Source organism: Dromiciops gliroides, chromosome 1 (assembly GCF_019393635.1).
Source record: "Dromiciops gliroides isolate mDroGli1 chromosome 1, mDroGli1.pri, whole genome shotgun sequence".
Classification (NCBI taxonomy): domain Eukaryota; kingdom Metazoa; phylum Chordata; class Mammalia; order Microbiotheria; family Microbiotheriidae; genus Dromiciops; species Dromiciops gliroides.
The window spans coordinates 579,369,524-579,383,987 of NC_057861.1; the positions used below are offsets into that span (position 1 = coordinate 579,369,524).

At 41.8% G+C, this 14,464-nt stretch overlaps 1 protein-coding gene across 5 annotated transcripts in view; it reads left to right on the top strand.

The window, feature by feature from the left end:
- Positions 1–2,612: 2,612 nt before the first annotated feature.
- Positions 2,613–14,464, top strand: part of SMARCA2 (SWI/SNF related, matrix associated, actin dependent regulator of chromatin, subfamily a, member 2) — a 211,838-nt gene continuing 199,986 nt past the window's right edge. The window contains exons 1-2 of one of the 5 annotated variants that reach the window (XM_043980568.1): positions 2,614–2,751; positions 3,489–3,655. The gene's annotated coding sequence lies outside the window, so the exon portion shown is untranslated. Of the gene's footprint in view, positions 2,752–3,488; positions 3,656–4,767; positions 4,916–5,438; positions 5,806–14,464 lie in introns of those variants that run through there. The other 4 variants (XM_043980573.1, XM_043980560.1, XM_043980557.1 and 1 more) reach the window with 4 other exon arrangements.

A 14,464-nucleotide genomic window follows, 5' to 3' on the forward strand; every position in this document is an offset into this window, starting at 1 on the left:
CAAGAAATACAAAGCAGAGCTCAGGGAATAGCAATCAGTCCCATTTGGCTAAAATACAAAGTAAAAAGAAGAATAAAGTGAAATAAGTCTGGAAAAGTATATGGATTCTTAAACACACACACACATATATATATATATATATATACACATGTATATGTGTATCATACATATACCTGCATATGTGCATATTCACACATACCTGCATACACATATGCATTTGTACCTTTACATATAGGTCTATTCATGTATATGTCCATAAATATATATATGTATATATGACTTTTATATTTTTGCCATTGAATACTCAGCACTTAGCACAGTGCCTTGTACATAGGAAGTACTTAATGAATACTTATAAAATTGGGTAACTGAATACTCACATATGCTCATACATATCCAAACAGAAATGCCAGAAAGAATGGAAAATCTTCTTCCAAGGTATCTTGCCAAGGTGATTGGTTTCTCCATGAAAATGGCCTTAACTATAACAGACAGGGAAAAGAGGACAAGGGCTGGTTTTTGTTTTTGTTTTTTATAAAAAGGAATAAACCTCTCATGATGAAATATTGGAAAATATGTTATCTTAACAAGATTAAATATTATTCATTATAACAAGAGTCATCATTAAATTAAAATCCAGTTATGGACAACCATACTATTTGGCTTTATTATTAGTTTCAGTTTATTAGACAGTTAAATACATTTTATTGTACTTTACTGCATACCTAAGTTTGCTCGGTATCCTTTGCTGTAGATTCTACGGTTAATAGCTCTTATTAATATGAGGCATGTCCTCAGGTAGAAAAACCAGTTATTTTACAGGACACATGGGAATACACTATTTTAATTGATACTACTGTCCTCTGTCATATTTTGAATAGCCAGTAAATGATGCTGAAGTTGGTGATGAAGTAAAAAGACCTTGGGAAACTACAGTGTCGGTGACAATTAGCATTGTATCCCTAGCATTTTAATCATGCCATTACAGATTCTAATTTGGCCAGCAATGGACCAGGAACGTAAACAGTACCTGTCACTTAATGACCATATGGAGCATTCTGTGTTCTTCCTATTGCTTCAGGTCCTTTAACTTCTCCAGCTGGTTGTTTTAAGCATACTACAAGAACGACATTTCAGACACTGTTGCTCAAATAGAGTCAATTTTGCAACAGTAAAATGCCTCTTAAAATGGGATTTTACTCTAGGGGGGAAAACTCTCTATAAAATAGTCACAATGTGCTTTCGATGACTAATTTAGACCATTACATAGCAAAATAAGGGATAAATCAAACTTTTCATAACACTAGCATATAGGAACAGTTTTAATTTTTAGAGGCAAATACCTACATTAATCTGAGGCTAAAATAACAGACCACTGACTTAAAATCTTCCAATGTGTTCTTTCACAGTTCATAAAAATATTTCTCTCTGCAAATATAGATGGTCTGGTAGGCCTAGGGTGTTTGTATTTCAAGGAACACTATAAGCTTGGTCTCCCTTTTTTAAAGTGCCAGGAGCATTTAGTTTGAAATCTTAATTGCCTCTAAGTGTAGGAAGGCAGGCATGGAGATTAATGTAAATGCAGGCTACCAGATTTACCTCTTTGCTTTCACCAAAACCAGATTCAATGGCCCAACTCTCTATTCCCCTCCCAACTCTGCCCCTCCCCAAAAAAACCACAAACAACTGATGTGTATTTTTAAAATTATTATTTTTTACATACAGGATATAGGTAAAGAGAGGTAAAATAGTAGTCTCTGGTTCTCAGAGTAAACGGAGTTTTCCCTATTTCTCCATAAGCTTCATAGCCTGATTGCAGCTTTGAGGGATCAGTGACATTTGGAAGGGAGCAACTCAATGGAAGGAGAGTCAGGTTTGATTGCAATGTTCTTTGTACCCTCCTCCCTTCCCGGAAAAAGGCAGATTTATAATTATAGTTCAGAAGGGGGGGAGGGGGAGGAAGTTTTTGCAGCCTTGACAATGGCCATCCCCTCCTTGTAACAACCGGCCTTTGGTGCAACTCCGAATGTGTCTCCTCCTCTCCCCCCCCGCCCCCCTTTTGCAGGCTCAGCCTGGCAATCGCTGGCACAGTTAAATTCCAGCTATTTCTTCCCATGCCCCCAAACTACTACAAGCTATTACTACTACTACCCTCCCTTTCGGTACGCCTCCAGCACCTTCTTCCCCCAAACAACACAACGCTGAGGGGAAAAAATTAAAGCCAGGGAAAGGGGGGAGGACCCCAACAACCAATCGTTGAAAAAGCCAACAGTAAACCACGCACATCCCCAAGCCAAGTCAGGCAGGCTTGGTCTGTCCTGCGCAGTTTAGGTGGTTCCATGCACGTTTGTGGGAGCGAAGGCTGAACAGCCTTTACAGGCACCCATGCAAACGCGCATACAGTAGAGCTGTCTCTCAAGGCACATTCTTTTACACCATCACCCCCTCCTCCCGGTACTCCCGGAGTAGCTAAGGGGCCCGAGTGACAGCGCAGGCCCACCAACCCCGGCAGGGGTGGGCAGGAATTCTCGCCGCTCCCAGCCAACTGGAGAGCAGCTTCCGGAGCCTCTAGCGTCAGGGGGGTGGGCCTAGCGAGGAGTAAGGAGGAGGGGCCCGAGTTTAGGAAGAGGAGGGGAAGGCTGTCATCAATGAAGTCATATTCATAATCTAGTCCTCTCTCTAGCTCTGTTTCTGTACTCTGGGTGACTCAGAGAGGGAGAAGATCCATCCAGCATACTCTTCACAAGCAAGGTAAATATAACTTACAACTCCTTTCTCCCCATCCCCCCCACCCCCACCCCTGCTCCTGCAGCAGCTGCTGTCGCACAACCACCTCCCGTGCACACTCAGCCTTCACCAGGATGTATTCATTATGATCGTAATTATTATTGATTGTACATACACGGAGACCAAAACAAGCGGAGAAGCGAAGGAGCCACCAAACAAACAAAACAACAACATTCCTCACCGGTCTCAGGTGAATAAGGAACAGACTACACTGCACCTGGGTGGTTGTAGAAGAGGGGAGGAGGGAAAGTTTCCAAGAGAATTGGGTTCTAATAATAACAGTAATCATGACTACTTAATGGGGACAAGAACAAAAACCAGACACACAATCCTGTACCTGGCTACCAAGTCACCGATGCGCAGCCAACTCAAGGTTGCAAAACAAATAGACACAGACACAGACAGACAGACAGATAGACCGACCGACCGACAGACAGACAGACAGACAGACACACACACACACACACACACACACACACACACACACACACTACGACGCGCATAGATGGGCAAGGTTGCATTTCCCCCCACCATTAAAAACCTTGGAGGGGAAGGGGGGGAAGGAGGGGAAAGAAGGAGGGAGGATGGAAACGCGACAGTTCATAATAAGAAATCATCATAGTAACAGTTGGAGGGGGAGGAGAGAGCAAAATCAAAAGCTTGTCATAGAGCACCGGTAGCCCCTGGCTGCTTTCTCCCAGGGACTTGTTTCAAGAGCTCGGGCAGCGGCGGGGACAGAAATAGATCGAAAGCAGCAACAGCCGGGGAAGCCGAGGCTAAGCTCCGCCGTGGCGGCGGCGGCGGCGGGGGCGGCGGAGGTGGGCAGCGGCGGCGGCGGCAGCAAACAGTGGCGGCAGGAACCTGGCCGGTATGTTGGACTCGAGTGCCTTTCCCTTCCCTCCTCCCACCCCACCTTTCCGCCAACGGTGGAAGACCCGGGGACTTGTATGGTGGTGGTGGTGCTGGTGGTTTAGTGGGAGGGGAGGGAGGCTTGAACAGAGGGTTACAGGAAAATCGCACCCGGTGCTCTCCTTCCCCCTGTCTTCTCTTTGCACCAATGAGTGCCCACCCCAGTGCCTGCCTGGCAGGAACAGCGGGGAATTGGTTTGGTGCATGTGTCTGGAGGGAGCATGCATGGGGCGGCGGCAGCGATAGCCCTGGGTGCTCGGGCTGCCGCTGACGCCGCCACTGAGTGTTGAATGTTGAAGTTGAGTGTGTCCGGCCCGGGCTCAGCAGCTGGGAGGGTGGAGGTGGGGAGAAGAAGAGGAGGAGGAGGAGGAGAAAGAGGAGGAGGAAAAGGAGGAGGAGGAGAAGGAGGACAAGGAGGAGGAGGAGGAGATCTGATTGCCCCCTCCCTTTTTTTTTTCTAGGGCAGTGGGAGTTGAGGGTGCCGCGAGCTATCCCTTTCAGGGTCAGCGGCGGGGTGCGGATGGGATGGGGAAATCTAGTGAGTGAGGAGAGAAATGGAGCTTGTTAAGAGTGAGTGGCTGCTGCAGCCAGTGGCGACTGCATTAACCAGCCGAGCCAAGGAGGCCATGATCCGGATAATCTCCCTGTCTGACTGTCACTAACATTACACACAGACACGCGCACACACAGGCACACACACACACACACACACACACACACACACACACAGATGCACGCAAGTGCAAGGTTTAGAGGCGGGGGGGAGCTGTTGCCGGGTAGGACGAGGGTCCAGTCTCCTGACCACCGATGCCTCTTCTCGTTCCTTGTCTTTGAGTTTTCTTTGGTTCTGATCGAATCTGGTTTGGGCTCAGTCCTCTCCCTTCCCCTCCTCCTTCCCCCTCCCGCCCCCCAGCGCCCAGAGCTCCTCTCCTCCTTCTGGTTGTCTTGCAAAACACAGTCACGCGAACTGCAAAGGTGTCGCGATTCACTTCCCCAAATAGCCTGTCCAGCTCGTCCCTGACTTGGCCCAGTCTTCTCCCCGGGCCGCCGCCGCTGTCGCCGCCACTACCTTTCGGGTGCAAAGCAGCGGGGCCGGACATTCGGGTATGCCTGGTGCCTTGCATCCAGCGCATCCGTGTATGCCTGGCTTCATCGGGAAGAGAAATGGATCGCCCCGTGCATTAAACGTTTCCCGGCCCAAAGACTTCATTTATTTCCGGTAAACGCGGGGAAATCGCCTCTTGCGTCTTTCCCCCAGCTTTTTTCTTGGCTGTAGTCAGTGTGCAACTACCTATATGAGATGGTGAATATCGACGTCCTCCTGTTTTCGTGGGGTTTGTTTTATTTATTTTATTTTATTAGTGGTCTGAGAGCAGGGAGGGGGGCGACACGCAACTTGCCTCTGTTGCTTTGGGGGAAAGGAGGGGGGGTGTCTGCCGCATCCAGACCCAGGGAGGGAAGTTTGGAAAGGTCTGAGGCAGAAAAGTTTGGCAGGGTACATAAGTAAGGTGGAGGGGGCGGGAGAGAGCTGCGGAGGGCCCGGGGGGTTGGCAGCTTGTATTATAGTTTGCTCTGGGTTGGCGTAAGTGTGTGCTTGTGTGTGTGTGTGTTTGTGTGTATGTGTGTGTGCGCGCGTGCGTTATGTGTGCGTGTGTGCGCGCGACTAGGGAGCAGCAGGGGGAAAGCGGCCTCCCTCCTCTCTCCTTCTCCTCCTCCTCCTCTTCCTCCCCCCCCCCCCCAGCCTGTGCTTGGAAAGGAAGAGGCGAGGTTTGGTGGTAGTGGTGGTGGTGGGGTGTGTGTGCGTGTGTGTGTATATGTGTGTGTGTGTGTGTGTGTGCGTGTGTGTGTATGTGTGTGTGTGCGTGCGTGTGTGAAATCCGCGGAGAATCAGGAAGTCACAGCAGCGAAACACACAGACACATACACATATAACCAGACATGTTTGATCGGTATGACATGATGAGAGGGAGGGAAGAAGAAGCTGGGGAGAGACAGGCCTAGCGCTCTCGGGAAATATGCTCTACGCTGGCCCGGCTGGCTCCCGAAAAATAACTACCGCCTCGCACCCAGCCACTTTGGCTTCGCTTGGTGCTCTGCTCCTCCTTCCAGGTAAGGGGTCTGTCTGTCCGGCAGTCTGTGAGTCTGTCAAGCCGTCCGCCTGCCTGCCTGCGCCAAACGTCTCTGAGGTTGGGAGAGGTTGTTCCCCACCACCTCCCCCTCCTCCCCCATCTCTCCTCCCTCCCCGCAGAACTCGTTCCCCCCTTCCAAAGTAAGACTAGGAAATGGGCTTGCTTCTGGTCCGATTGATTAGGTGGAAAACTTTCCAACAAGAGGTAAAGGGGAAGAAAATATGGCTCTGTTCAATGCGATTGCTGCGGCTGCTTGTCATTCTCTCCTGGCGTTTGTACATTTATGGGTTACTTTGCCCCAGGGTTGTTGTAGATTCAAACTTCGGGCCTAAATACGCCTGAAACTCTCGCAGGATTTACTCTAGGAATAAAATAAATATTTAAAGTTGCCCACTTTGTCTTCCAAGCGTTTTGATTTTTCTGAGCAGCTACCAGGGTGAAGGAGGAGGAGGAGGAGGAGAAAAAGGAGGAGGAGGAGATACAGTGCAGTACTGTGTGCAGCTCTTTGCTTTTAGAATGTGGGTACCGTATGTTACGTAACTTTAATAGCAAATCGGTGCAAAACTCATGCGGTATCGTTATTCTCCCTTTTGTTTATATAACTTTTTAGCAGAGTTTTGAAGTGTTTTTGTTTTTCTTTCTTCTAGGCCTAGGTCTTTATGAACCCAAGGCGTCGATGTTTCAAGTTATCTTTGTTGGCTTGTACTTTTAAACACAAAACCAGTGAGCAAATTAAAAAAAAAATAGTCGAAAAATATAAGAGAAGATTTGTTTCTGCAGTGAATGCCTTAAATTAGAACTTGGAGCTTTATTTACCAATAGTAGAGTTAAATCCTTAAAGGTTTTCACTTCAAAAGACATTTAGTGATTTGATGTTTGCTTGTAAGAACCAACCAGTCAGTTGTTACAAGGACTACCTATCCTAACAGAAAGAGTAAACAATTTCTTGAGCAATGGCCGTTAATCTGAAACTGTTGACAGCTATGCAATTTCAGTTCAGCAAATTTAACAAACCTTTATTAAGTGCCTGTTATATTTGCTTAATATCCTTTCCAAAATATTTCCCTGCTGGTTGTCTTGTCAGTGGAGTGTCTGAGTTAGACTTCTATGTTCTAGTCTTCCAGGTTATATGTTAAGAGGTGTGGCAGTTTTGGTTGTGTGACTTGAAGCATTGTCATGCAAATTGAGACACACTTTCTCTTTGGGAACCTAATTGCTCTATTATTCCTCCCTGACTTTCTTCCTTTTAGCTTCTTTGTCACTCAAAAGTGCCCTACTCAAAGGGGATTAAAGACAGTTTTTATGTTCAAGTAATACCTATCAGAATTATGAGAGAATGAAAAGGATCTATTAGATTATAGAACCCATCTGCCTTGTCAGAGGCATCAGGCAGAAAGACCATAGTGATAATGGACATTTTAAAATAAAGTCAGAGTTAAGTGTATCATATAACATAGGAGAGGCTGGCAGAGGTGATCGTGGAATGCTTCATTAAATGCAGTATTTCTCTCATGAGTTATGTCTCAGCTTCAAGACCAGCATCACTGTGGTGTTTCATAGAAAATATGCACCACCAGAGTGTTCAAAGCAGCCTTAGATCTCCTTTTGTTCATTTCTAAAATGGTTTGTGAGCATTTCTTGTCTAGTCTGAAAAGTACTTTGACCAACACCTGAGGCTTGAGATTGACAAGAAAAAAAAAACCTCCAGTGAGCAGTTTAGATTGTTATTTCAGGAATTCTGATGAATATATTTATAAAAGGGGAAAAAATAACACATTTGTAGATATTGATTTCAAAACTTTTTATTGGCTTCATATTTAACATCAGAAACTGTTTATAATATTGCCATTCACATTTCATGTTCTTCTATTGGATTGTCATCTTTCTGAATCTATTATAATGTCACAGTATTAACTCCTGAGGCCTTGCCCACTGGCACAGGACCATATATAGAGAAAACTTAAGCTATAAATGTGATATTGTCTTGTATTTGTGTGTCCTTTCAGTTCTTTTGGAAGATATTTGTGTGTGTATGAGCTCTTACCTTCTTATACCCTTCTAGGGCAGTGGCTTATTGATAATCTGGAGAAGAAAATAAATCACTATTTATGACATTTTTGACACGTTGCCACGAAAATGGTTGAATTATCACAAATATGCTATAAAAATTACTTCCCAGCACAAGCAACTACAGGGAGAGAGAGTTGCTGGAGGTTGAGACCCGATTTAACCACTAGTTTTGAAGCTCTGTATGCCTGATAAAAATGATTTTTAAGAGTCAGGGGCAATTAGTTGCTTAAAACGAATGTTCTTAGAAGCTTTACTATGCATGAAAGTCACATTTTCTCTCAACAATTTTCCCCCTTCCCTGGAGAGAGAAGATTCTTCCCAAAAGGGGAAGAGCTTTATTTGTAGACCTCTTCTTTTCCTTTCTTTTCTTTTCGTTAATCCATTACTAAATTGATCTCTCTACTCCTTTTCCATTAAATATGGGTTATGTTTGGTATATGGAATGATTGTGACTAAAAAAGAACAGAACAACTTTTCTTTGGGAAAGTTTGTCATAGAGAAATTTAATCTCTTGCTAGTTAGTAAAGCCATGTACTTTACTAAAAATCTGTACTCTTTATATAGTTGAGAGTGGAAAGTACAGATGGTATGTATAGTTTAGCACTAATGTGTTCCAAATGCAGCCTTAGTGGTAAGTTAATTTAGTACTCTATCTGTAAAGGCCTAGTGTATTTTTGTATTTTTCCTTAGAGAGTGTTTGTTCATTTATTTACCTAAGTAGTTCAGTTGAGGTATTGGTTCTGCTAGATAATGAAGAATAATTGCAAATGCATTTACCTAAGATGCTTATCATCAAGTTAAATGTAGGTGGTAGATATTTGAAAACTTTACAGCTGTTTTACTTCTATTATATGTTTATTATTTATTTTCCATATTAATATATTGCCTTTTCTTCTAAAGAGCTCAAGGTGCATTATGGAAAGCTTTTAAACAATAAAAGTTTTTAAGATGAAGATATAAAGACATTTGTCAACTGGTAGTAAAGAAATCAGATAACACTGAGGGTTACAGGCTATCAGTGAGGAAAATAGGGTTCAGGGGTGCTAGGTTAGCTGTATTGGCATATAAAGGTTTCTTAATTCATACTTCAATTTGTATTTTATGATAACATATCTAATAAGACATGATTTTTATTGGGTAAGATTTTGAAATAAGTGATATAACTGGACTTTTTAGATTTTATTATGTATTAGTAATGCAATATAGGCTTAATTGTGGATTGTAATTTTTCATTAACTTAAATGTATTTGCCCAAAATATGGTAATTACAGACTCCCTTCCCCCTGCCCCCTTTTTGCCTCACACTAACAAAGTATCTTATAATTTTATTTTGTATCTTTTTCATGTCTTTATGTTGAGGGAGTAAAATGAAATCAGTTTTAATTATATTCTTTGAAATATCATGTATAAAATACTCAATTTAGCATCAAATTGAAACAACCACTATACACTATCACTACAGAAGCTAATATGTTATTATGACAACTCATTTATTTGAAAATGGGCTGGTACTTTTGCAAATTGGCAAATGGAACTAACCAAGCTCAGAGAAATGAAAAGTCTTGCCAACAATGAAGTTTGTCTGTTTTTTTTTTTTAAACCAATACCTTATTTTCTCATCTAATTTAAGAACAGACTTTTTACTAAACTTATTGTTTTTAAGCTAATAACTTGTTTTCCTTCTTCTAACTTCTAGGAAGAATGACTTAATATTTTGGTTTGTACCGTGACAGTAATGTATAGGGCATTTTCTAAGTGAAACAGCATCTGTTTCATTTAGATTATATTTCTCTTATTTGCCATGAATGTGAATTTTCAATGTGGAGATATTGATCAATTTTGATTTTGATCAATTGCTCTTAAAAACTATATTCTGTAAATACTTTATTTAACATTCTTAGAAACTGAGAAGCTTCATGAGACCCTACAATATATTCTTAATATTGCTCTCTCAGCCCATATTCATATAAACTCCTTTTTAATAGGTGTTGTTTCATTCATTGTTTCTGTGCCTAACATAATGTCTGGCACGGAGAAAGCATTTAATAATTACTTGTTGACCAATTGATTTAAAATATTGCATTTTCTATATGTAATATAGTCATTTGACTTTTTTTTGTTTGTTTTGTTTTGTTTTTCCAGGCAATGAGGGTTAAGTGACTTGCCTAGGGTCACACAGATAGTAAGTGTCAAGTGTCTGAGTCTGGATTTGAACTCAGGTCCTCCTGAATCCAGGGCTGGTGCTTTAACCACTGTGCCACCTACCTGCCTCAGTTATATGACTTTTTAAAGCAAATTATTTAAAGATTAGTTGTTCCTTGTCAATTGTCTATTGTTATTGCATTCTTTATTTTCCTTAGTATTAACTACAGTATCTTTCATTATGATTCCACATACTGTGAAAGTAATCAACAAAATCTATATTGATGATATAGTACTGTGCTGGGTGAAGAGGAGACAGTCTGTTTGAGAGGTGAAGCTATACATGAATGAATGAAAAGAGATGACAAGGCAACAAATGGTTTAATGGTTTAGATTGTGAGCTCCTTGGGACCTGGGACTATCTTTTTGCCTTTTTCTGTGTCCCCAGAGCTTAGTACAATTCCTGGCACATAGTAGGCACTTAATAAATGTTTATTGACTGAGTGACAAATGGATGGCATAAGCAATAAGTGATTCAGAAGATGGAGAGTTCAATATGTTCTGGCATGAATCTGGAAAGGCTTTATGGAGTAGGTGGACTGGGTGATCAGCAAGAGGAAAGATGAAGCAAGTTGAGTAAGATATACGCAGAGATCAATGAGTAGAACAGTCTGATTGGAGCAAAAGACTTAGTTACTGATGGGGGCAGGTAAATTTGTAATAAGTTAGATTGTAACCTTTGATATTAGATTTATTTCCATATTTCAAAAAATATTTGATCATGGGTATGAATATTTCATCTACTACTGCAGATAAGAACCCCTCTATTCCTTTACAAATGGCCTTCATCATGAGTTGCTTCCCCCCACCCTGCCGCACGCAATTACCTGGGGATGACTGACCTGAGGTAGGGCCATTTTGCTATGATAGATAATACTAGTTCTGTATTTGCAGTTTTTCAGAGCTTGGTAGAACCTGATAGGTTTGCACTCTGCTGGTATAGCCATTGAGAATCCAGGGTCACCATCATGCCATGATGAGGAACCCAGAGAAAGGATTTAATGGAGAAATGACAGGCTAAGAATGTCATTTTCCTGATCAAGATTGAGGCTCCACTGATGATTTTCTAGCAGTGATATCAGTGACAAAAGAGGCAGTGTTTGGTTAGATTACCCTAGAAGCCTTTTACAGAATAGATGCCCGGGAGGGGAAAAAATTCTTGGGGGCAGAAATCACAGGAGGCTAGAGTAGATAGTAGTAGGACTCCACCAGTCAAGGACGACCATGGATCAGCACCTTGAAGAGCCACAGGCCCACAGTGTGGCTGTGCAGTCCAATACAGGAGCTGCAGCTCCTGAGTGAGTGACTTATAACCGGTAACTCCCTCATCCCATGTTGTATCTACCCCATGAGGAGTAGCTGGAGTGTCCTCTCCAGGGTGCTGGCCTGGGCAGATCAATATGGAAAACAAGCTGTTGCCCATGCAGCAGGTTTTCCCTCTCCTCGACATTGGTGGATCCAAAGGAGAGGCAGAGCCAATACAATTTGGCACCAGTGCTGCCGCTGCAGGAGTTGCCAGAGGGATGTGATGTCCAACATCCAACTGCCTAAGGGACTCCAACTCCTGATTTTTCCTCGGGGTTAACTCCCGAAGCCTTTCCCATATATGGGTATAGCCGAAAGGCAGCAGAGGTTTAAAATCAGGGTTTCCTTCCCCTAGGCGGGTGGCCTGCCAAGGCTAATGAGCCCTACCTGCCCGAAGCAATGGGTTTTAAGGTGCCAGTGACTCGCCTTCGCCCCTTCTCCTGTTAGTGGAAACCGTTCCGCCATGAGAAGGCCCGGAGTTGGGCTTCGGTTGTTAGAGGCTATTTGAGACACACGCTATTGGAGCATTTTATAGAGAGTGGGAGCTTATCCCCACTCCCACCCCAGCCTGACAAACCTTTGGAACCCGGAGGCTAGGGTAATAGTCTAAGTATAAAGCCGATTTAGGACTTGCTCCATTAACATTGATAAGATTTATTGGTTAATATAAATTAGCTTAAAAACCTTTATTTTCAGTTATTATCAGTGGAAGATGTGGAAATAGTACATGTCCTTTCTATCTCATAAGTTCATTTTGCATAGGATAATAGATTTTTACAGCTTCAGCAATTAATATCCCATGGAGGTGGGGGGGGGGGAAAGCTTTATTTCCTGAAATCACTTACATAGGTTTAATGTCTACTTGAATACTTCCTACTACATAGAGGTGTAACTGGTGTCAATTAATTTTTTCCCTCAGTGGTCAGAATAAGTTTTAAATGAGTATGTCCTAGGAAGAAGCTTTAACATAATTTCTAAAGGGCAAGTTTGAATTCCAGTAATTAATATGTGAGATATTACATTTAAGGATGCTCTTCTATAGAACTATTTATTGTACTTTCTAAAAATTACAAATTACTACAAATTGGCTAATCCAATTTTAGTGGTGTTAGGATACTCATATAACTTGATAATTAAGTATTCCCTTAGATCCCCAGAGGGGGCATGAGTCTTCTGTTAGAGGGGCACTCTACTAAAGTGTACTTTGTTTGAATGCTTCCTTTTCTAGCATTCAGGATACTCTTTTAAATGCATTTCAAACTGCCCTCTTTTTTTTTACCCCCCACCCCACCTTCTTGGTTGGTTCTCAAGAGATCCTTATGTTTGGAGAACATGAACTGCATTGCCAGCATCACCAAGAAGATAAATCTTAGTTTCTGGCAAAGTTTATTTTGAGATAGTGCTAGAAGATGTGGGAACTAATTACCCCCTTTGTTGCTGTTGTTCAATTATGCTTGACTCTTCATGACCCCATTTGGGGTTTTCTTGGCACAGATACTGTAGCGGTTTGCCATTTCCTTCTCAAGCTCATTTTACAGATGAGGAATTGAGGCAAACAGGGTTATGTGACTTGCTCAGGATCACCCAGCTAGTAAGTGTCTGAGGCAAGGTTTGAACTCAGGAAGGAAGATGAGTCTTCCTCACTCCAGGCTTGGTACTCTAGCTTCGGAACTACCCAGCTGCCCCAATTAGACCTTCAGGAGGTTTGTCGTCTTATATTTGGATTAACAGTTTCAGAGAAGTTGTATCACCACATCTCATTTGGGTATGGATGCTATCCCAATACACTATTTAAAGGGACAGCAGTGATTTATGGTCTCATATGTTACCCTGAAGAAAGTTAATAGTTCATAAAGTTTTATTAATTCAAAATTCTTTAGATATATTGTGTTTTCATAAAGTTTGTGAACTTTTCCACAATGAGAACAGATATGAGTTAGGGAAAGATGCGTATTTGTGTTTATAGAGCTTCAATAAAGTTATTTGAAAACTTTACCATTACATACTAAAATCCATCATAGTGTGAAATGAGACAAATCATAATGTCCGACGAATAAGTTAAATCTTTTACACAGATATAAACTTGAGTAGTAACAATTTAAGTTTGACAATAGTTCTGATAGAAATGCTAGATCTTTATATTGCTCTGCATAGTCCCTATCCTCTATTTTCTTTTCCTGCAAGAATAAGATTAATATAGTACATGCATGTTTGTGTGTTTGTGTGAAAGAGAGAGAGAGAGACAGATAAAGAGAGAGATTTTGAGATGTCACTTAACTTATTGGATGAATTACCAACAAAATTATATAGACCACTAAATGGAAAACAAAATGCACTGGGGAGGAAGAAAAGGGTGTTTTTAGCCAAGAGAGTCAAAAAGCCCCGTATTGATTAACATCTTCTGAATCATCTAGTTTGCAACTACATTGTTTCAAAGATAACTGAAAAGCTGCACAAGGGAATTGAGTCATTGCTTGGAGGAGTGAACTCTTGCTAGGTTCCAGTCTTTGATGCCCTTTAAACTATACTTGAGTTTATCTGTCTAGAGTGTGGTTAATAATTTATTTCACTCGTTTTCCTCCTTAAAGGTGGTTGAAAAGTAATTAAAGTATAATGGGCTTGTCTAGAATCACCTGAAAAGCAAGAAAGGTGTTTTATATACAGATCTACATTTACATATTTACATTTGCGGAGGAAACCATGGTCTGGAGATGGTCAGACTTGCCCAGACTCATATAACTAGACAGAACTGGATTATGGCTCAAGTTTTTTATCTTCAAATCCAGTGCTTTTTCTACTATGCCAGTGATGGGATGGGGTCCTGCTCTGAAACTTTGGAAAATGGTCTTTTGGGAAATAGTCTGAGGATTAAAGTTTTTAAAATGCCCCAAATGCTTTGAGAAAGACATATCTATGTGTCTGTCTATCTATCATCTGTCTTTCTTTTTCTATCTATCCATCTCTCTCTCATCTCTGTATCTATGTTAGAATAATTTTATTTTAGTAGCAATCTCTGATGCTTTCTGCCTTCAAAAAAATTATCCTATATGATATGTTTCAAT